The sequence below is a fragment of the Oncorhynchus masou genome, chromosome 29 (assembly GCF_036934945.1).
Source record: "Oncorhynchus masou masou isolate Uvic2021 chromosome 29, UVic_Omas_1.1, whole genome shotgun sequence".
Lineage (NCBI taxonomy): Eukaryota > Metazoa > Chordata > Actinopteri > Salmoniformes > Salmonidae > Oncorhynchus > Oncorhynchus masou.
The window spans coordinates 89,928,619-89,953,973 of NC_088240.1; the positions used below are offsets into that span (position 1 = coordinate 89,928,619).

General features: G+C 43.8%; 1 pseudogene; it reads right to left on the reverse strand.

Annotated features, from left to right (window-relative positions):
* LOC135520954 (focal adhesion kinase 1-like) overlaps window positions 1–25,355 on the reverse strand; it is an 80,479-nt pseudogene that overhangs the window by 21,770 nt on the left and 33,354 nt on the right.

Below are 25,355 nucleotides of genomic sequence, written 5' to 3' on the forward strand. Positions count from 1 at the left end.
CTCTCCTTGCTCTACCTGCTAGTGGTTATGCTGTTATAACTACTTAATAACACAATGTACCAGCTCTCCTTGCTCTACCTGCTAGTGGTTATGAGGTTATAACTACTTTATAACACAATGTACCAGCTCTCCTTGCTCTACCTGCTAGTGGTTATGAGGTTATAACTACTTTATAACACAATGTACCAGCTCTCCTTGCTCCACCTGCTAGTGGTTATGATGTTATAACTACTTTATAACACAATGTACCAGCTCTCCTTGCTCTACCTGCTAGTGGTTATGCTGTTATAACCTTCCTTGCTCTAGTACCAGCTCTCCTTGCTCTACCTGCTAGTGGTTATGAGGTTATAACTACTTTATAACACAATGTACCAGCTCTCCTTGCTCTACCTGCTAGTGGTTATGAGGTTATAACTACTTTATAACACAATGTACCAGCTCTCCTTGCTCTACCTGCTAGTGGTTATGATGTTATAACTGCTTTATAACAATGTACCAGCTCTCCTTGCTCTACCTGCTAGTGGTTATGCTGTTATAACTACTTTATAACACAATGTACCAGCTCTCCTTGCTCTACCTGCTAGTGGTTATGCTGTTATAACTACTTTATAACACAATGTACCAGCTCTCCTTGCTCTACCTGCTAGTGGTTATGCTGTTATAACTACTTTATAACACAATGTACCAGCTCTCCTTGCTCTACCTGCTAGTGGTTATGCTGTTATAACTACTTTATAATAATGTACCAGCTCTCCTTGCTCTACCTGCTAGTGGTTATGATGTTATAACTACTTTATAACACAATGTACCAGCTCTCCTTGCTCTACCTGCTAGTGGTTATGCTGTTATAACTACTTTATAACACAATGTACCAGCTCTCCTTGCTCTACCTGCTAGTGGTTATGCTGTTATAACTACTTTATAACACAATGTACCAGCTCTCCTTGCTCTACCTGCTAGTGGTTATGCTGTTATAACTACTTTATAACAATGTACCAGCTCTCCTTGCTCTACATGCTAGTGGTTATGCTGTTATAACTACTTTATAACACAATGTACCAGCTCTCCTTGCTCTACCTGCTAGTGGTTATGATGTTATAACTACTTTATAACACAATGTACCAGCTCTCCTTGCTCTACCTGCTAGTGGTTATGCTGTTATAACTACTTTATAACACAATGTACCAGCTCTCCTTGCTCTACCTGCTAGTGGTTATGCTGTTATAACTACTTTATAACAATGTACCAGCTCTCCTTGCTCTACCTGCTAGTGGTTATGCTGTTATAACTACTTTATAACACAATGTACCAGCTCTCCTTGCTCTACCTGCTAGTGGTTATGATGTTATAACTACTTTATAACACAATGTACCAGCTCTCCTTGCTCTACCTGCTAGTGGTTATGCTGTTATAACTACTTTATAACACAATGTACCAGCTCTCCTTGCTCTACCTGCTAGTGGTTATGCTGTTATAACTACTTTATAACACAATGTGTTATAACCATAACACAATGTACTCTCCTTGCTCTACCTGCTAGTGGTTATGCTGTTATAACTACTTTATAACACAATGTACCAGCTCTCCTTGCTCTACCTGCTAGTGGTTATGCTGTTATAACTACTTTATAACACAATGTACCAGCTCTCCTTGCTCTACCTGCTAGTGGTTATGCTGTTATAACTACTTTATAACAATGTACCAGCTCTCCTTGCTCTACCTGCTAGTGGTTATGATGTTATAACTACTTTATAACACAATGTACCAGCTCTCCTTGCTCTACCTGCTAGTGGTTATGCTGTTATAACTACTTTATAACACAATGTACCAGCTCTCCTTGCTCTACCTGCTAGTGGTTATGCTGTTATAACTACTTTATAACACAATGTACCAGCTCTCCTTGCTCTACCTGCTAGTGGTTATGCTGTTATAACTACTTTATAACAATGTACCAGCTCTCCTTGCTCTACTCTGCTAGTGGTTATGCTGTTATAACTACTTTATAACACAATGTACCAGCTCTCCTTGCTCTACCTGCTAGTGGTTATGATGTTATAACTACTTTATAACACAATGTACCAGCTCTCCTTGCTCTACCTGCTAGTGGTTATGATGTTATAACTACTTTATAACACAATGTACCAGTTCTCCTTGCTCTACCTGCTAGTGGTTATGCTGTTATAACTACTTCATAATAATGTACCAGCTCTCCTTGCTCTACCTGCTAGTGGTTATGCTGTTATAACTACTTTATAACAATGTTATAACTACTTTATAACACAATGTACCAGCTCTCCTTGCTCTACCTGCTAGTGGTTATGATGTTATAACTACTTTATAACACAATGTACCAGCTCTCCTTGCTCTACCTGCTAGTGGTTATGCTGTTATAACTACTTTATAACACAATGTACCAGCTCTCCTTGCTCTTTATAACCTGCTAGTTGTTATGCTGTTATAACTACTTTATAACACAATGTACCAGCTCTCCTTGCTCTACCTGCTAGTGGTTATGCTGTTATAACTACTTTATAACACAATGTACCAGCTCTCCTTGCTCTACCTGCTAGTGGTTATGATGTTATAACTACTTTATAACACAATGTACCAGCTCTCCTTGCTCTACCTGCTAGTGGTTATGCTGTTATAACTACTTTATAACACAATGTACCAGCTCTCCTTGCTCTACCTGCCAGTTGTTATGATGTTATAACTACTTTATAACAATGTATCAGCTCTCCTTGCTCTACCTGCTAGTGGTTATGCTGTTATAACTACTTTATAACAATGTACCAGCTCTCCTTGCTAGTGGTTATGATGTTATAACTACTTTATAACACAATGTACCAGCTCTCCTTGCTCTACCTGCTAGTGGTTATGCTGTTATAACTACTTTATAACAATGTACCAGCTCTCCTTGCTAGTGGTTATGATGTTATAACTACTTTCTAACAATGTACCAGCTCTCCTTGCTCTACCTGCTAGTGGTTATGATGAATATAACTACTTTATAACACAATGTACCAGCTCTCCTTGCTCTACCTGCTAGTGGTTATGATGTTATAACTACTTTATAACACAATGTACCAGCTCTCCTTGCTCTACCTGCTAGTGGTTATGCTGTTATAACTACTTTATAACACAATGTACCAGCTCTCCTTGCTCTACCTGCCAGTTGTTATGATGTTATAACTACTTTATAACAATGTACCAGCTCTCCTTGCTCTACCTGCTAGTGGTTATGATGTTATAACTACTTTATAACACAATGTACCAGCTCTCCTTGTTCTCCTTGCTAGTGGTTATGATGTTATAACTACTTTATAACACAATGTACCAGCTCTCCTTGCTCTACCTGCTAGTGGTTATGCTGTTATAACTACTTTATAACAATGTACCAGCTCTCCTTGCTAGTGGTTATGATGTTATAACTACTTTATAACAATGTACCAGCTCTCCTTGCTCTACCTGCTAGTGGTTATGCTGTTATAACTACTTTATAACACAATGTACCAGCTCTCCTTGCTCTACCTGCTAGTGGTTATGCTGTTATAACTACTTTATAACAATGTACCAGCTCTCCTTGCTCTACCTGCTAGTGGTTATGATGTTATAACTACTTTATAACACAATGTACCAGCTCTCCTTGCTCTACCTGCTAGTGGTTATGCTGTTATAACTACTTTATAACACAATGTACCAGCTCTCCTTGCTCTACCTGCCAGTGGTTATGATGTTATAACACATTTAACATTTACATTAGAGTCATTTAGCAGACACTCTTATCCAGAGTGACTTACAGGAGCAATGGGGGTTAAGTGCCTTGCTCAACGGTACACCTAGTCGGCTCAGGGATTCAAACCAGTAACATTTTGGTTACTGATCCAACGCTCTTAACCGCTAGGCTACCTGCCCCCCTGTGTACCAACTCTCCTTGCTCTACCTGGTAGTGGGTGGGATGCCCCAGGTGCTGTGGGCTGGGGTAGAACCCCTCACTGGAGCGTGGGCTGGGGTACCCTGGTCTGCTGGGCTATGGAGAGAGAGAGAGACAGAGAGCCCTGTTACTAGGTGCACACACGCACGCACACACACACATACACACACGAACGCACGCACACACACACACACGCACACACACACACACACACACACACACGCACACATACTACAGATGCAATGTGTGTGGACAGTGTTAGAGCTGTCCAAAAGGGAAACAAAGAAAGGCTATGAAACAAGCAGGTGGTTAGTTCAACATTCACAAAAGAGTTATATGAGAGTTCTGGTGTTGGACTTAGTAGAGTTGATGGTTATTTTTGGTGCGGGATGGGGGGGGGGGGGGGGTAGAATAATCATCTCCAATTCAGGGTGACATGTTGATAGGCAGGCAGGCAACAATCTCCTCCTCCACTGAGCATTGCACTAAGACTTTCCTTATATTTAATCATAGCGAGACATCTACCTTACAGACCTTTTCACAGTAAGCTTCTCGAGGCCAAACCTCCCGATTAGCAAAAGACAGTGAACGAAACAGAACAGGCTGTAAGTTACAACATGTGACAACACAGTGGAAATGAAACAGGAAATGATGTGCAAGTGACAGAGTTCAGATACTCATTCAGAATACGTACAATATAAACATTCTACATGGTTGTACACAACGTTGGGATGGTGGGAGGAGACGTCACCCTGCTGTACAGTACTGCATACTGCATCCCAAATGGAACCCTGTTCCCTAACATAGTGCCCTTCTTTCCACCAGAGGTCTATGGGCCCAGGTCAAAAGTAGTGCACTACATAGGGGAAAAGAGTGCCATTTGGGACAACAATTACACAAGCATCCTACACAGGCTCTGAAAGTGAGTGACAACCTGAGGACATTTCCATGGCATTTCCCCCTCAAGGCCAAGGCACATTGTGTTAGCATGAGTTAAGACAACATGCCGCTTTCCAAACAGCTGAGTGTCACAATATTCTACAAAGAAAAGCACTAAATCTACCATGGACCAAAACATTATTTATTTCTAAATGTAAGTTCATGTTACTCTAGTGTGTGTGCCATCATATTCAGTGTAAGTATTTAGCCCACAGCTTTGAACAAATCCATAATAATCATCTAACTAGATTTGAAGCCATTTTGTGTCTCTTGTCAAAGTGAAATAGCACTATAATGGATCACTGTTGCATCTTAACAGGAGCACTATGAGAAACAGCCAGTGATTTGTCTACATAACATGACACTGAAATCCCTGGATTGGAGCTGGACAGTGTCCAGCCCTGCTGTGTGTCTTTCAGAGAGACACCACTAGACTGGCGTATGTCAAAACCTTTACAGCTCTGATCTATTTAATGCTGTGGCCCTCTGTCCTGTCCCACCGGCATGTATGGATCTGTGGACTGCATGGGTCAGCTGCTGCTTTTGGGGTGGCTGCAGCCTGTCAGTGTGGAGGTGGGGGTAGAGGACCTGACAACCGTAGGGGGCATGGAGGGTGTAGTACTACCTGTGGTGGGGAAGGGGGTGCTCTCCAAAGCACAGGGACGGCTGAGAGCCAAAGCACAGGGAGGGCTGAAAGCCAAAGCACAGGGAGGTATAGCATGATGATGATGACACAGACAGACGGACAGACTGACGGGAGGGACCGGACAGACGGGAGGGACCAGACAGACAGACAGACAAGATGGAGGGAGACAAGGGAACAGAGACACTGAGACACAGGGAGATGTGGTCAGACACACAGACAAAGCACAACAAGCACATTGAGACATGATGGAACATTGCAGAAGACAAAGCCAGCTAGGTGATAAGCTGTAAGCAGGCAGCTGGTAGAGGAACTAATGGGGGGGAGACCAGGGTCATCAGTGGGGCGGAGAGCAGGGTCGTCAGAGTGGGAAGAGAGCAGGGTCGTCAGTGTGGGAAGAGAGCAGGGTAGTCAGTGTAGGAGAACAGCAAGGTAGTCAATAAGGGGGGGACAGTGTAGTCACATAAAATAGTATCTTGATAAAATAGTCCCCTGAAAAATAGTCCCTTAATAAAATAGTCTCTTGATAAAATAGTTCCCATCAATACTCAAGAGAAATGGTGGTTTTAAACTCAGCAAAAAAAGAAACGTCCCTTTTTCAAAGATCATTTGTAAAAATCCAAATAACTTCACAGATCTTCATTGTAAAGGGTTTAAACCCTGTTTCCCATGCTTGTTCAATGAACCATAAACAATTAATGAACATGCACCTGTGGAATGGTCCTTAAGACACTAACAGCTTACAGACGGTAGGCAATTAAGGTCACAGTTATGAAAACTTAGGACACTAAAGAGGCCTTTCTACTGACTCTGAAAAACACCAAAAGAAAGATGCCTAGGTTCCCTGCTCATCTGCGTGAACGTGCCTTAAGCATGCTGCAAGGAGGCATGAAGAATGCAGATGTGGCCAGGGCAATAAATTGCAGTGTCTGTACTGAGATGCCTAAGACAGCGCTACAGGGAGACAGGATGGACAGCTGATCGTCTTCGCAGTGGCAGACCACGTGTAACAACACTCTGCACAGGATCGGTACATCTGAACAGCACACCTGCGGGACAGGTACAGGATGGCAACAACAACTGCTCAATTTATACCAAGAACGCACAATCCCTCCATCAGTGCTCAGACTGTCCACATTAGGCTGAGAGAGGCTGGACTGAGGGCTTGTAGGCCTGTTGTAAGGCAGGTCCTCACAGACATCACCGGCAACAACGTCGCCTATGGGCACAAACCCACAGTCACTGGACCAGACAGGACTGGCAAAAAGTGCTCTTCACTGACGAGTTGCGGTTTTGTCTCACCAGAGGCGATGGTCGGATTCTGGTTTTATCGTCGAAGGAATGAGCTTTACACTGAGGCCTGTACTCTGGAGCGGGATCGATTTGGAGGTGGAGGGTCCCGTCGTGGTCTGGGCGGTGTGTCACAGCATCATCGGACTGAGCTTGTTGTCATTGCAGCCAATCTCAACGCAATGCGTTACAAGGAAGACATCCTCCTCCCTCATGTGGTACCCTTCCTGCAGGCTCATCCTGACATGACTCTCCAGCATGACAATGCCACCAGCCATACTGCTCATTCTGTGCAAGACAGGACTGTCAGTGTTCTGCCATGGCCAGCGAAGAGCCCGGATCTCAATCCCATTGAGCACGTCTGGGACCTGTTGGATTGGAGGGTGAGGGCTAGGGCCATTCACCCCAGAATTGTCTGGGAACTTGCAGGTGCCTTGGTGGAAGAGTGGGGTAACATCTCACAGCAAGAACTGGCAAATCTAGTGCAGTCCATGAGGAGAAGATGCAGTGCAGTACTTAATGCAGCTGGTGGCCTCACCAGATACTGACTGTTACTTTTGACCACCTCTTTGTTCAGGGACACATTTCTGTTCGTGACATGTCTGTGGAACTTGTTCAGTTTATGTCTCAGTTATTGAATCTTGCTTTGTTCATACAAATATTTACAGATGTTAAGTTTGCTGAAAATAAATGCAGTTGACAGTGAGAAGGCGTTTCCTTTTTGGCTGAGTTGATATGGTGGCTGTACACAGAGCTGTTCAGTCAAAGCAGCCAGCAGTGTTTGTCCATGGTGGAAACTAGTCCCTGAGAATAGGACCATGAGTTAACAATAGATAAGGCTTTAGATAAGGAGAACAGCTGCAGCAGAGAGAAAACTGAGAACAGAAATTACATTAGTATATCAGATAGAAAATGAAAGCTTTCTAAATAACATTAGAGGATGGAAGAGGTGAAGCTACGAAGAACCTTTCCCTCAGAATAATGTCTAACGGACAGACAGTCTGACCAACAGAACTGAAATTGTGGCTCCAAGCATGTAGACCCCAACTGACTCTATGTGTAATTCCTGAGGGAGTCACTGACTAAAGCCTCGAGCTTGACTGTACTGTTGTATTTATGTACAGTGTTTACAGATGTCATACCATGAAAACTCCTCTTTTAATTGGAGCAGCCAACTGACAGACTGACTGCCAAGATAGGTGTTGATGATTACGTCTTTGACCTCCTCGTGGCCAAGGCATAAAGTTGCTGTGTGTGTGTGTCTATTAATGTGCTTCTGTGTGTGTGTGTCTATTAATGGACTTCTGTGTATGTATAAAAGTGTGCATGTGACTCTCTATCTCTGTGTGTGTGTGTGTGTGTGTGTCTATTAATGTGCTTCTGTGTGTGTGTGTCTATCAATGTACTTCTGTGTATGTATAAAAGTGTGCATGTGACTCTCTATCTGTGTGTGTGTGTGTGTGTGTGTGTGTGTCTATTAATGTACTTCTGTGTATGTATAAAAGTGTGCATGTGATTCTCTATCTGTGTGTGTGTGTGTGTGTGTGTGTGTGTGTGTGTGTGTGTGTGTGTGTGTGTGTGTGTGTGTGTGTGTGTGTGTGTGTGTGTGTGTGTGTGTGTGTGTGTGTGTGTGTGTGTGTGTAAGCTCTTACTTTAGGCGGCGCCTCGTCGGACCCCCCTGAGTCCCAGGACACAGAGACCTGACGTCTCATCTCCATACGTGTCCTCTCCTTCTGCTGGAGCTTCTCCTCCTCCAATATCTGACTGCAGAGAGACAGAACAAACCACTGTCACTGTGTGTGTGTGTGTGTGTGTGTGTGTGTGTGTGTGTGTGTGTGTGTGTGTGTGTGTGTGTGTGTGTGTGTGTGTGTGTGTGTGTGTGTGTGTGTGTCTGTGATACTATCAGACTTCAGGAGTCAGGAACATAACTATAGTTTAGTTCAGTTTAGCATCTCCTGAGACCTAAACCTGTGGTGCTGTGGCTTTGAGAGGGGAGAGACGAGGGTGAGAGATACGCTGGATAAACACTGTAGAGGTTATTGTACTGTACTGTTACTGTACAAGGTGACAGGTTTCCCCACTAGAATTCAGGGATGGATATTGTTGCAGCGTAGCTACAGCCACAAGGTCCATGTCCTTCACTGTTAAGTCCTGCTACGTTCTGATGGTTTCATTTCCAGAGCTGTTCTGTTAGCTGACAGGGTGGGTTTCACACAGCTGAGTACTACAACAACCTTCCCCTGTAACCAGCTACATCCTCTTGCCCTGAGCTACAGTACATAGGATGCATACCAAATGGCTCCCTATTTCCTATATGGTGCACTACTTTTGACCAGAGCTCTATGGGCCTTGTTTAAAGTAGTGCACTATAAAGGGAATAGGGAGCCATTTGAGAGTCAGACAACATGGTACACACACAGGACCTTAAGGAATACAGAGTAGGGAAAGCAGACAGCGGGCCCCCTCCACCCAGCCTGGATCTGCTACAGTGATGTTATGCCTCTGGTCCACAGCACATGGAAACCCATTGGACAGGCACTAAAAGAGGGGAAACTGCTCAAACACATGAACCAGCGTCCCTCCCCTCCACCCAGCCTGGATCTGCTACAGTGATGTTATGCCTCTGGTCCACAGCACATGGAAACCCATTGGACAGGCACTAAAAGAGGGGAAACTGCTCAAACACATGAACCAGCGTCCCTCCCCTCCACCCAGCCTGGATCTGCTACAGTGATGTTATGCCTCTGGTCCACAGCACATGGAAACCCATTGGACAGGCACTAAAAGAGGGGAAACTGCTCAAACACATGAACCAGCGTCCCTCCCCTCCACCCAGCCTGGATCTGCTACAGTGATGTTATGCCTCTGGTCCACAGCACATGGAAACCCATTGGACAGGCACTAAAAGAGGGGAACTGCTCAAACACATGAACCAGCGTCCCTCCCCTCCACCCAGCCTGGATCTGCTACAGTGATGTTATGCCTCTGGTCCACAGCACATGGAAACCCATTGGACAGGCACTAAAAGAGGGGAAACTGCTCAAACTCACATGAACCAGCGTCCCTCCCTCCACCCAGCCTGGATCTGCTACAACAGCACATGGAAACCCATGAACTGCAAACACATGAACCAGTCCCTCCCCTCCACCCAGCCTGGATCTGCTACAGTGATGTTATGCCTCTGGTCCACAGCACATGGAAACCCATTGGACAGGCACTAAAAGCGGAAACTGCTCAAACACATGAACCAGCGTCCCTCCCCTCCAAGCCTGGATCTGCTCAAACACATGAAACCATTGCAGGCACTCCCTCCAGCATCCCTCCACCCAGCCTGGATCTGCTACAGTGATGTTATGCCTCTGGTCCACAGCACATGGAAACCCATTGGACAGGCACTAAAAGAGGGGAAACTGCTCAAACACATGAACCAGCGTTCCTCCCCTCAGACCTGCAATAGCCATTAGAGGAATAAGCCATTTATAGAAGCACACAATGAGAGGAGATGTGGGTCGACTCTACTGTACTGTTCTGACAATACCTTTCAGCCAGCATTAACTCAGACCCCAATGTTCTGTGTTCTATCCTCCGTTCTGTCGTCTAACATTCTTCTGGATGCTGAGAACTCTGGAGTGTCTCCTCCCAACTAAACAAAGAACAGATATGAAGTGGAGGGTCCTCCAGCCTAAATACAGGCAATAAACTGTGTCCCATGACCCCACAGTCTCTCTCTGTCCCTCACACTCCCTCTCTCCCTTTCTGTCTCTCTCTGTCTCTGTCTTTCTCTCAGGGAGGGAGGGCTATTTGTGGAAACAGCATTAGTCCTAGCTGCCATGCTGCCTTTGTATCTCTGTTCTTTACTGCCCAGATCAGTCACTCAATATAGTCTTCATTCACAGTCGCTGCTGTCCTTGTCTGTTCCTAAAGGCTAGAACTGAGATGGAAAACAATCATTTCCCATAATGCCCCTTCATCCTGGAACATGCAGCTTCTGAAGATTGTAAAGTTAGAGGAGTTAGTGTCTTTGCCTGTTAAGACTCTGATTGACAACACTGTTTGTGAAAACTGCAGTTCTTTCTAATCTTCAATTGTATCTTTAACTTGTGACACTTTGTCTTTTGTGTTTATTCTGTATGTTTCTGTGATGTTTTATGGACACGCTGCTATTTCCCTGTTTTGCCTTCTTGCCAGGTCTCCCTCGCAAAATAGGGTTTTAACCTCAATGTGTTTAACCTGGTTAAATAAAGGTTAAATAAATAAATAAAACATGTGTGATGGCAGCAGTAAATCAGACAAGAACAATAAGATGGGGACCACTTGTCCTGGTCATTCTCCAGAACACACAACACAAACCTGACCAGTCTGTTAACAAGTTACAGGCAAATTAACAAAGCCCTGTTGCCTCTAATAACAAAAGTGTTCAGTGTTGCTGACAAAACGTTGTATTAAGTATTACTTTCTGTTGACTAGCTAATAGCTACTACCTTTAAAAACAAAATCAAACAGTCTGACCATAACTCAACAGCATTACAATGGGAGCACACTGAATGCCATGCTAAATGACGCTCCAAACATATTCACTACTCACCAGCGTCACTTCGCTAGAGTTCCATGTCATCAATGCTCAGAATAAGTCTGTAAAACTGTATTGTGACCTGAATCACATCCATTCCTTCACAGCCAACTACATCCCTCCACATTTGCTCAAGGCAGACCTCAATAGGACATATTCAGTCCACTGAGTCACGGAGAGAAGGAGATAAGGAAGGACAAGCCCTGACTGTTACCTTACAACAATGGGAGTTGAGCTGCCTCTTGTGCTGCTAGAGGAACAGGAGACCATATCCACTTAGATAATCCATTAGGGGAGAGACGTCCAGTATGCATGAACCAAGTGTCCCAGGGACCAGACAGACAGCCAGGCAGAGAGTCCCAGAGACCAGACAGACAACCAGGCAGAGAGGCCCAGAGACAAGACAGACAACCAGGCAGAGAGTCCCAGAGACCAGACAGACAACCAGGCAGAGAGTCCCAGAGACCAGACAGACAACCAGGCAGAGAGGCCCAGAGACCAGACAGACAACCAGGCAGAGAGGCCCAGAGACAAGACAGACAACCAGGCAGAGAGTCCCAGAGACCAGACAGACAACCAGGCAGAGAGTCCCAGAAACAAGGGTCTATTAGAACTGGAACAGCACTCAGTCAATAAAAGTCTTCACAAGAGAACAGAATGGGGGACTCAGTCTGTTCAGTCCAGATCAGCTGCCTCCCCCTCATGCCTTCCCTCTTACTCTACTGGGCTACTCAGGCAGCGGGTTGCATTTGGCATCTGTCCAATAAATGCGCAGGCAGGCGGGTGGGTGGGCGGTTGGCTTGTTAAAAGATTGGACGTTGAATTGAAGCCCTCCGCTGTGGAGCCGAGATCGAGGCTGGAGAAGATGTCTCGGTGACGGTGAATTGAAGCCCTCCGCTGTGGAGCCGAGATCGAGGCTGGAGAAGATGTCTCGGTGACGGTGAACTGAGCTGAGATCCTGGAGAATATGTCTCTGCTGTGGTGGAGCCGAGATCGAGGCTGGAGAAGATGTCTCGGTGACGGTGAACTGAAGCCCTCCGCTGTGGAGCCGAGATCGAGGCTGGAGAAGATGTCTCGGTTACGGTGAGGTTAAAGCAGCGCTAGTGCCAAGCCTGCCGATCTGGCAAGACGTGGTCAAGCAGCCAGGTCAGCACAGTGCAGAGCAGAGAGAACGGCTCAGGATCAGAGGCAGAGGGTTTGGTTTGGACGGCCCTCTTTTCCATGGGACTTAATAATACCGTCCCCTCAGAGTTCTCCTCTCACAGTGAGACTAGCTGGAGTCATATCTGCAGGACAATACCACAGAGCTGTCTTTACAACTGACTTCCAAGCAGCAGCTAAATACACTACAGTGGTACCATGTAAGGGTATATGACAGGGGTACCATGTATATGACAGTGGTATGTAAGGGTATATGACAGTGATGTAAGGGTATATGACAGTGGTACCATGTAAGGGTATATGACAGTGGTGACATGTAAGGGTATATGACAGTGGTACCATGTAAGGGTATATGACAGGGGTACCATGTAAGGGTATATGACAGTGATGTAAGGGTATATGACAGTGGTACCATGTAAGGGTATATTACAGTGATGTAAGGGTATATGACAGTGGTACCATGTAAGGGTATATGACAGTGGTGACATGTAAGGGTATATGACAGTGGTACCATGTAAGGGTATATGACAGTGGTACCATGTAAGGGTATATGACAGTGGTACCATGTAAGGGTATATGACAGTGGTACCATGTAAGGGTATATGACAGGGGTACCATGTAAGAGTATATGACAGTGGTACCATGTAAGGGTATATGACAGGGGTACCATGTAAGGGTATATGACAGTGGTATCATGTAAGGGTATATGACAGTGGTACCATGTAAGGGTATATGACAGTGGTACCATGTAAGGGTATATGACAGTGATGTAAGGGTATATGACAGGGGTACCATGTAAGGGTATATGACAGTGGTACCATGTAAGGGTATATGACAGTGGTAACCATGTAAGGGTATATGACAGTGGTACCATGTAAGGGTATATGACAGTGGTACCATGTAAGGGTATATGACAGTGGTGCCATGTAAGGGTATATGACAGTGGTACCGTGTAAGGGTATATTACAGTGATGTAAGGGTATATGACAGTGGTACCATGTAAGGGTATATGACAGTGGTACCATGTAAGGGTATATGACCACCATGTAAGGGTATATGACAGTGGTACCATGTAAGGGTATATGACAGTGGTACCATGTAAGGGTATATGCCAGTGGTACCATGTAAGGGTATATGACAGTGGTGCCATGTAAGGGTATATGACAGTGGTACCATGTAAGGGTATATGACAGTGGTACCATGTAAGGGTATATGACAGTGGTACCATGTAAGGGTATATGACAGTGATGTAAGGGTATATGACAGTGGTACCATGTAAGGGTATATGACAGTGGTACCATGTAAGGGTATATGACAGTGGTACCATGTAAGGGTATATGACAGTGGTACCATGTAAGGGTATATGACAGTGGTACCATGTAAGGGTATATGACAGTGGTACCATGTAAGGGTATATGACAGTGGTACCATGTAAGGGTATATGACAGTGCTACCATGTAAGGGTATATGACAGTGGTACCATGTAAGGGTATATGACAGTGGTACCATGTAAGGGTATATGAAAGTGGTACCATGTAAGGGTATATGACAGTGGTACCATGTAAGGGTATATGACAGTGGTACCATGTAAGGGTATATGACAGTGGTACCATGTAAGGGTATATGACAGGGGTACCATGTAAGGGTATATTACAGTGATGTAAGGGTATATGACAGTGGTGCCATGTAAGGGTATATGACAGTGGTACCATGTAAGGGTATATGACAGTGGTACCATGTACGGGTATATGACAGTGATGTAAGGGTATATGACAGTGGTACCATGTAAGGGTATATGACAGTGGTACCATGTAAGGGTATATGACAGGGGTACCATGTAAGGGTATATGACAGTGATGTAAGGGTATATGACAGTGGTGACATGTAAGGGTATATGACAGTGGTACCATGTAAGGGTATATGACAGTGGTACCATGTAAGGGTACATGACAGTGGTACCATGTAATGGTATATGACAGTGGTACCATGTAAGGGTATATGACAGTGGTACCATGTAAGGGTATATGACAGTGGTACCATGTAAGGGTATATGACAGTGATGTATGACAGTGGTACCATGTAAGGGTATATGACAGTGATGTAAGGGTATATGACAGTGATGTAAGGGTATATGACAGTGGTACCATGTAAGGGTATATGACAGTGGTACCATGTAAGGGTATATGATAGTGGTCCCATGTAAGGGTATATGACAGTGGTACCATGTAAGGGTATATGACAGTGGTACCATTTAAGGGTAAATGACAGTGATGTAAGGGTATATGACAGTGGTACCATGTAAGGGTATATGACAGTGATGTAAGGGTATATGACAGTGGTACCATGTAAGGGTATATGACAGTGGTACCATGTAAGGGTATATGACAGTGGTACCATGTAAGGGTATATGACAGTGGTACCATGTAAGGGTATATGACAGTGGTACCATGTAAGGGTATATGACAGTGGTACCATGTAAGGGTATATGACAGTGGTACCATGTAAGGTATATGACAGTGATGTACCAGTGATGTAAGGGTATATGACAGTGGTACCATGTAAGGGTATATGACAGTGGTACCATGTAAGGGTATATGACAGTGGTACCATGTAAGGGTATATGACAGTGGTACCATGTAAGGGTATATGACAGTGATGTAAGGGTATATGACAGTGGTACCATGTAAGGGTATATGACAGTGGTACCATGTAAGGGTATATGACAGTGGTACCATGTAAGGGTATATGACAGTGGTACCATGTAAGGGTATATGACAGTGGTACCATGTAAGGGTATATGACAGTGGTCCCATGTAAGGGTATATGACAGTGGTACCATGTCAGGGTATATGACAGTGGTACCATGTAAGGTATATGACAGGGGTACCATGTAAGGGTATATGACAGTGGTACCATGTAAGGGTATATGACAGTGGTACCATGTAAGGGTATATGACAGTGGTAATGTAAGGTATATGACAGTGGTACCATGTAAGGGTATATGACAGTGGTACCATGTAAGGGTATATGACAGTGGTACCATGTAAGGGTATATGACAGTGGTACCATGTAAGGGTATATGACAGTGGTACCATGTAAGGGTATATGACAGTGGTACCATGTAAGGGTATATGACAGTGGTACCATGTAAGGGTATATGACAGTGGTACCATGTAAGGTATATGACAGGGGTACCATGTAAGGGTATATGACAGTGGTACCATGTAAGGGTATATGACAGTGGTACCATGTAAGGGTATATGACAGTGGTACCATGTAAGGGTATATGACAGTGGTACCATGTAAGGGTATATGACAGTGGTACCATGTAAGGGTATATGACAGTGGTGCCATGTAAGGGTATATGACAGTGGTACCATGTAAGGGTATATGACAGTGGTACCATGTAAGGGTATATGACCACCATGTAAGGGTATATTACAGTGGTACCATGTAAGGGTATATGACAGGGGTACCATGTAAGGGTATATGACAGTGGTACCATGTAAGGGTATATGACCACCATGTAAGGGTATATTACAGTGGTACCATGTAAGGGTATATGACAGGGGTACCATGTAAGGGTATATTACAGTGATGTAAGGGTATATTACAGTGGTACCATGTAAAGGTATATGACAGTGGTACCATGTAAGGGTATATGACAGTGGTACCATGTAAGGGTATATGACAGTGGTACCATGGTACCATGTAAAGGTATATGACAGTGGTACCATGTAAGGGTATATGACAGTGGTACCATGTAAGGGTATATGACAGTGGTACCATGTAAGGGTATATGACAGGGGTACCATGTAAGGGTATATGACAGGGGTACCATGTAAGGGTATATTACAGTGGTACTATGTAAGGGTATATGACAGGGGTACCATGTAAGGGTATATGACAGTGGTACCATGTAAGGGTATATGACAGTGGTGCCATGTAAGGGTATATGACAGTGGTACCATTATTAAGTACAAATACACACTTAAGCATGTTTGTTATGACTGGTTCTGTATCTGAGGTCCATTGTTTTCATTCAGCTGGCATGTTGGAGAAAGAGCCTGCCTTAGTATTGTGTGCACACACACACACACACACACACACACACACACACACACACACACACACACACACACACACACACACACACACACACACACACACACACACACACACACACACACACACACACACACACACACACACACACCCCCCCTTCTGGCAGCTGTGCTCCCTAATTTATATGATGACATAAAACAAGTCTCAACCAACGAACCCCACATCAAATGCCTTTCAAGGGACTGGCTTTTCATATAAAGGGTATTAAGAGTGTAAATATTGACATGGTTTCCAGGACACAGCCCTCTCTTCCATGCTGCTGGAGCACCAGAACATGACCGATGTGGTGGGACTTAGGAAGACAAGTAGAAAGTGGAGGTGTGACTCATGCTGAGTTTTAAACAGGATAATAAAAGCACAGCACTCTTATTTTCCGACATGGCTTGTCTGTGTAAACCAAGGCCACTGTGATGGGAGACAGCATGCAGGCAGCAGCACAGCTCACACAGATACAGCAGCTACAGGTCTGTTCTATAGCAGTCACTGATGGAAAGGAGACGGATCCCTACGTCATGGAGTGAAGTTAAACTACTTCATCGTGGCCCCAGGGTATCTTACCTGGACATCCAGATGCCTAGCAACACGAGCCTGAGCCTGCATGGAAATGACTGACACAAAAACCCTACCCTGTCAATGAAGGGAAAATGTCCAGCATTCATCAGAGGGGAATTCAAAGGCAGTTACCAGGGTGTCTGTCTAGACCTTTCTTGTGAAGGATTACCTGAAGGTGCTGTCCTCACCAGTATTACATACTGACCTTTCTTGTGAAGGATTACCTGAAGGTGCTGTTTCTTGTGAAGGATTACCTCTTCCTCACCAGTATTACATACTGACCTTTCTTGTGAAGGATTACCTGAATGAAGGTGCTGTCCTCACCAGTATTACATACTGACCTTTCTTGTGAAGGATTACCTGAAGGTGCTGTCCTCACCACTATTACATACTGACCTTTCTTGTGAAGGATTACCTGAAGGTGCTTTCCTCACCACTATTACATACTGACCTTTCTTGTGAAGGATTACCTGAAGGTGCTTCACCACTATTACATACTGACCTTTCTTGTGAAGGATTACCTGAAGGTGCTTCCTCACCACTATTACAAGGATTACTGACCTCACCACTATTACATACTGACCTTTCTTGTGAAGGATTACCTGAAGGTGCTTCCTCACCACTATTACATACTGACCTTTCTTGTGAAGGATTACCTGAAGGTGCTTTCCTCACCACTATTACATACTGACCTTTCTTGTGAAGGATTACCTGAAGGTGCTTTCCTCACCACTATTACATACTGACCTTTCTTGTGAAGGATTACCTGAAGGTGCTTTCCTCACCAGTATTACATACTGACCTTTCTTGTGAAGGATTACCTGAAGGTGCTTTCCTCACCAGTATTACATACTGACCTTTCTTGTGAAGGATTACCTGAAGGTGCTGTCCTCACCAGTATTACATACTGACCTTTTTCTTATTACATGAAGGATTACCTGAAGGTGCTTTCCTCACCAGTATTACATACTGACCTTTCTTGTGAAGGATTACCTGAAGGTGCTTTCCTCACCACTATTACATACTGACCTTTCTTGTGAAGGATTACCTGAAGGTTTCCTCACCAGTGACCTTTCTTGTGAAGGATTACCTGAAGGTGCTTTCCTCACCACTATTACATACTGACCTTTCTTGTGAAGGATTACCTGAATGAAGGTGCTGTCCTCACCACTATTACACACTGACCTTTCTTGTGAAGGATTACCTGAAGGTGCTTTCCTCACCAGTATTACATACTGACCTTTCTGCAACTGCAACATTCATGTTTGGGCATTTAAATAAATGATATATCCTCATTGATTGTTGAAGAATATAACTCCTGAACACGTCAAGAGCTTTAGTTCACACATCAATACCTAACATATAAGCTTGTTTCACTTCATTGTATTTAAACAATGTAATTGTTAACACTGTATAGATTCAAAAACATGGTTCAAACTGATATCATGGATGGTCAGTCCTTGTATCGAAAGCTCTGTCTATGAATGTGAGTGAGATTACAATTCTCTAGCCTCGTTCCTCAGCTGTTTACCAAAACAGTGGCCGGTAGCCATTTGTAATTGTCCCTTTCACTACGTCCTTAATAAAGCTGGATCAGACACATATCAAACACTTGAGCTCCACTCAATATAGTTTGCCCCATAAAATGAAACCAATAGAATAGTCCCCAAAACTCCAAGCTAAATCAAACGCACAGGTCTGACTAACTCACCAATGGAAACCTAAGGATAGAAGGTGAGGGTAGGGCCCTGGCACTGTCCTTCTCAGTTACCATACCAACAATGAGGTCATCCCAGACAGGAAGTGGGACAGACAGGCACGGTCTGACAAGTCAGAGCTACTGAGAGGGTCATCACTAGTCACCACAGCCACAAAGTCATTAACCCCACCTATTTCAACAATTTCTCTTCTTAAAATGTGATTTTAAACCTTAACCCTAGCCTTACCACACAACCTGATGCCTAACCCTAACCGTAAAATAAGAACAAAAAGCACATATTTTCCCTGAATTTTATAGCCAATTTGACTTTGTGGCTGTGCTATCTGTGCTATCTAGTGGAAACCAACTGAGAGGGATTTCCCTATGTCTCATGCCACCCAGAGATGTGACTGACCTCAACTGAAACACAGCACCCAAAACACCATGAAGCCAAGTGTCAGCCAGAGGTGTGACTGATCTCAACTGAATCACAGCACCCAAAACACCATGAAGACAAGTGTCAGCCAGACCCAAAACACCATGAAGGTGTGACTGATCTCAACTGAATCACAGCACCCAAAACACCATGAAGCCAAGTGTCAGCCAGAGGTGTGACTGATCTCAACTGAATCACAGCACCCAAAACACCATGAAGACAAGTGTCAGCCAGAGGTGTGACTGATCTCAACTGAATCACAGCACCCAAAACACCATGAAGCCAAGTGTCAGCCAGAGGTGTGACTGATCTCAACTGAATCACAGCACCCAAAACACCATGAAGACAAGTGTCAGCCAGAGAACTGGGCATGTAATACAGTATATCTACTTGTACAAACAAGCCAGTCAATTCCACCTTCAACGATTGAAATGTGTGGATGCTTTGGTGCCATCTAGTGACCAAGAATGAAAATCTATCTAGATGGGGTCGGCAACAGGTGGCCTGTTTAAAAATACATTTTCGCTATCTATTTCATTCAGGAAATCTGTTTCCAAGTAGTTTCACCAACATAATAAAGGTATGGAATTGTTATTTTTAAATACAACCTCTTGTTGGGCTTAGTTGTGGTCAATTTGCAGTGTGCAAATGATTAGAATTATTAGACCCCCCCCCCCCCCGCACACACACTCTCTATGAGAAACTTTTGGAATTTCAGTTCACTTCCTGAACTGACTCAATTAATACAATGGAATGAACTCCAACCCTGATAGATATGCATTATTTTTCCTCCACAGTCAATGAACCTCAGTTCAGCTCTTATGACATTGTAGTTGTAGGAGATAGTCTTCAAGGTATGATAACGCACCATGCACTACAGCAATGTACATGCAGATAGACCGACTGATGGCCATACCTGAGCTGGGCTTTGAGCTCTGTGAAGCAGGGTCTCTTGCTAGGGTCGTAGGCCCAGCACTTGGTCATCAGGCTGTACAGGGTAGGGGGGCAGTTGTGGGGCATTGCCAGACGCTCTCCGTTCTCTATCCGCCCGATGACATCGTTGTTCTTCACCCCCTGGAAGGGTTTGACTCCATAGATGAGGATCTCCCACATACACACACCTGGAGTACAGAGAAACATTTATATTTTTAAACCCTAATTTATCAGCTAATAACATACAGCCTTGGACTTAAAAGTTTTAGAGCACTGTTTGATAAGTACTGTATCAAATTCCCATACTCACCAAACATCCACACGTCACTGGCTGAGGTAAAGCGTCTGAAGTTAATAGACTCTGGTGCCATCCATTTGATAGGCAGTTTCCCTTTGGAGGCTGGGAGGAGAGGTGAAAGCAGGACTTTGATTTTTGTGATCAAATGTTTTTATTGTGATTCATTAGACAGGTACACATGAACAATGCAACAAGTAACAAGACAAACACTTCCCCTCCCACAGGACTTCCCTAAGCCATAGTTAGATGAGTGGTTCACAATAGCAGTCTCACAGAGTCATGCGCTGATGAAAAGAGCTGTTGAGTTTCTATCACTCGCCCGTGCAACAGATATTTCCATGTTTATAATGTCCATGAATGCCAGCAGCCACAGCTGTCTGCTTAAAGAGTGAGGAGCCTAATGAATGACTTACTGATAACATAAACAGCAGAAAGTGATCTCCTCTAGTATGCTGACTGTGGACAGTTAGTCTCCAGAACAGGTGAAACTCCTACCTTTGTAATAGGAGCTGTCCTCCATGTATCGAGACAAGCCAAAGTCTCCCAGTTTAACACAGTCCACTGAGGATACCAGCACGTTCCTGGCAGCTATATCCCTTCAAGACGCAGACATGGTTACAATGGAGAAGAGAAGAGCAGTGTGTTTACAGGAGACACACCAAAGCCATATTAATAAGGCTAGATTGGGGCGAGGGCTTACCTATGTACAAACCGCTTGCTCTCCAGGTAGGAAAGTGCTGTGCTTAGCTGGAAAGCATAGAGAATCAGTGATGCCAAGTCGAGGTTGTATTTTCTCACTTGCAGGAAGGAGCGTAGCTGTAAAGATGGAAGAGAAAACACAAGATAAAACTCACTTTAGCCTGTACATTACATACAGGGATGGTTTAATGCAGGAGCTTCCTGGGGCTGAAGCCCCTGGGCACAGGCCCGTTGGGGGCCCAAGAGAGGACAAAAAACATTACAAAATGTATAATAATAATAAAGGAGATATATACAGTATTTATATACAGTATTTATAATGTAGTATATATTTTGAGTGTAGACAGCCTGATGCCGTTCTGCTAATCATCAGATGGGGGGAGGAGAGGAGGTAGGGGGTACCATGTGGGTAACTGGGGGCCCTGCCTTGATTGGGTAACTGATGAATTTAAAAATAATAATAATAATAAACTGCATAATAAATAAATGTGACTGGTCAATTGTGTAAGTCAGGGGCTGGGACAAAACATTTTTTTGTATTATTATAATAATTGTTTATCCAACCACAGGATCCCACTCTCAATGATCAAAATACACCAGAGAGCACAATTTCAGGAAACTAGGTGTATGTCGCGCATCGCTACTACACAGGAGAGTAAATGCTTTCTGGAACATGTGAACTTTCATGTGCCTTAATAACAAACTTTATGCCATCTGTAAATATGAAAAAATGGTTAAATTACAAGCCTAGTTGGTTTAGCCACAGAAAAAGGCAGCAAACTTCTTGCTAGCCATGATTGTCTGAGATAATGAGTGGGCTGGACATGCTGAGAGATGAGTTCAGACTGGTCTGCCATGTAGCACGCTTCTGTCTATCACATGAAGAGGTCAGTATGTGTAGGTAATCCATTCTAACAGGGCTTTTTTGAAAGACATTGAATAGTAGAACTGCATAAGTGTTGTTCTCCACTTTCCGGAGGCCCGAGTTTTGAAATCAGTGGAATTAGAGTATGATAGCTAAGGAGACGGAAAAGATTCTGCCGTTTGATTGCAAATATGCAGACTGAGTTGAAAAGAGAACACACAGAAGGCTGCTGTATAAAACACCTGTCTCTGGAGTACATCTTCAAACTAAGGCCAACCATGGCATCTGTGACAGAGAGGGAGAGGCGTCTATCCATGCATACGGGTAAGGTAGTCTAGTTGGCTACATTTTCAGATATTGCACATTTCTAATTTAGTCAGAAAGTCGTTTTAATTTCAAGTTAAAGTGTACTGTTAGCTAACTAGCTAACGTTAGCTTGCTGGCTAGCTAACGTTACATGTATGATCTGTGTAGTTATATTATTCGTATCACAGAGCCATTTGCATTGCTAGTTATCTAGCTAACATTGAACCTGGTTGGTTAGCTGCCTGCAGATTCATGCAGGGTATTAACGGGGTATTAACGTTATGAGTTGGGATTATGGTTCATTGTTTAGCTAGCTAACTACATGTCTAAACAAAAGACTGCACTATGCAAGTAACGATTTCAAAGTTCATGGTGTCAATGCGACAACTGTCGATAGACGTAGCTGATAAATTCGCTCTGGCTATCTACTCCGATTTCAGATCACTCTTGTCTCAGTGTGCCAGAGTGCAGAATAACTGACAAATTTACGAACGCTCATCACCAATTGTATATAGCCCGTGTCAGATGTCAAATGTTGGCAAAAAAGCGTGATTAAATTATTGCCAGCAGCACAGTTGCAGTCACCAATGCTCTGGATAACATAAAAACAGCCTAACCAGCTCTGCTAGTGCCAGTAAAATGGTCAGAGTGAACTGTTCTCTCATTTGTGTCTGGAAGTAGCTAGCCAACATTAGCCAGTTAGCTTGGATGCTTGACTGCTGATGTTAGGTCAGAACGCTTGGATCAACCCTACTCCTCGGCTAGACCATCCAGTGTGCGCTCTGAACCTTCCGAGAGCGAAACGCTCTGATTTTGCGAATGTACAATCTGACAACGCTGAGTTTACGAATGCCCAGAGTGCACTCTGAGCACACTCTGGCAGTCCAGATTACATTTATGAACACGTAGTATAAACAAGCCTTTAGTCTTGAAATCTTTGGTTGTTTAGTACATGGCCTCATGTGAATCCTTAAAGAGATGGGAGGGGCAAAGGCTTAAAGAGGGTGTGAACAATGCTGAATGGGTGTAGACAAAGAAAAGCTCCCCAGTAGGTACCAAAACATTAAGGGCCATTTTCTCAAAAGTGAGGTTACAAGTTTATCAACTTTCAAAACAGAATGACTTTCCCTTTGTTTGTCAACTGTAGTGTATGATATATGATTTTCTAGCTCTGAGTCTCTACTTTTATCCAAAGTAAAAAACACAATTTCAAAACCTGTGGATTCAGTTTTATCACAAGCACATACAGGTATCTTATCTGCCAAAATAAAGGAAACACCAACATAAAGTGGGACACCACGAGCTGCCAGAACAGCTTCAATGCGCCTTGGCATAGATTCTACAAGTGGACCTAAACCATGCCAGGAAATTGCACCCCACACCATAAAATACACCTAATTTAAGTGTTTCCTTTATTTTGTCAGTTGGTTATGGCATATGGTTATGCCTACAGTCAGAAAGGCTGCAGTTAGAACGCCAAATATAGGTTACAGCTGGTTGTGGCCATAGACATATAATCCATAGAAGGGGTTTGGAACCTCTTACACTGGCAATTTGACTGTTAAACTCATTTAAAATATATATATATTTATTTAATCTTTATTTAACTAGGCAAGTCAGTTAAAGAACAAATTCTTATTTCCAATGACGGCCTACACCGGCCAAATCCAGGCGATGCTGGGCCAATTGTGCTCCGCCCTATGGGACTCCCAATCACAGCCGGTTGTGATACAGCCTGGAATCGAATCAGGGTGTCTGTAGTGACGCCTCAAGCACTGAGATGCAGGGCCTTATACCGCTGCGCCACTCGGGAGCCCTAATGGGTACACTAGCAATGGGTGCCAGGGAACTGCCATCTATGGATTATATTTCTATGGTTGGTTGCGGATGTCAGTTTGCCTTTTACAGATTTCAAAATACAATCACTGGAAAAATGTATATTTTGGAAAGCAAATGCCTACTGCTGAAAAAACAAGACTAATCTATCTATAGAACCAATGGAAACACATTTCTCAACAAATGACAGCAGCACTGTTTTTCTTGAGGCAGGCTATTGCCACGACGAGCGCATTGGCCATCACCGTGGGTAGTGTCATGATGTTGCTCTCTTTGGGTACAGCAACCCCCATCCCCCTCTCCCTGCCTCCTACAACTAGGCTGCTGTGGTCAGAGAGGTTGTAAATTCCAGGAAGATTCTGCCTCATGGCCACACAGTATAGAGACAGAGTAAAGTTTCATAGAGAACAAAGGAATTTCTTCCACCTCACAGAACTTGAGGTCTGAACAACATTTATGTTCCGGAGAAAGTATAAATGATTGGTGAAGAATCCAGCTACGAACTGGTCCATTTGGTACAACTTGGTAAAACTCATGGGAGACGGTGCGGCCACATTACCATAACACTGTTTATATAATAGCCTCAGATATGAGGTTTACATCTAATTGCTGTATAAGATGAATGAGTGAGGATGATAATGTTTGTAAAATTGTGTAATGTGATTTTGGACTGTTTAATGAAGGAAACTCCAATTCCCTTTTGAGTTTAACTAAATCAGAGGACCGCCCATGAACCCAGTTAGGGTTGGGCATCCTGGGACAGGCCCTTTTCTGCATTTCCGAAATAACCCCAACCTTGAGAATTCCTCAACAGACCATGTTTTTCTCCATTACGAGAGGACAAAGGTTACAGACCATGTTTTCTCTCAATCACGAGAGGACAAAGGTTGAGACGATTGCTGAATCTTTTAACCATACCACGTGGTTAAACTCTTAGACTATCGATACCGACAGAATAAGAACAAGTCTTTGATATGAATTACTAGTCTGCAGCTAGGAATTCGGTATCATTGAATGTGAAGAACGACAACCGCCGAAACATCCATTCTATAACGGAATGAATGAATGT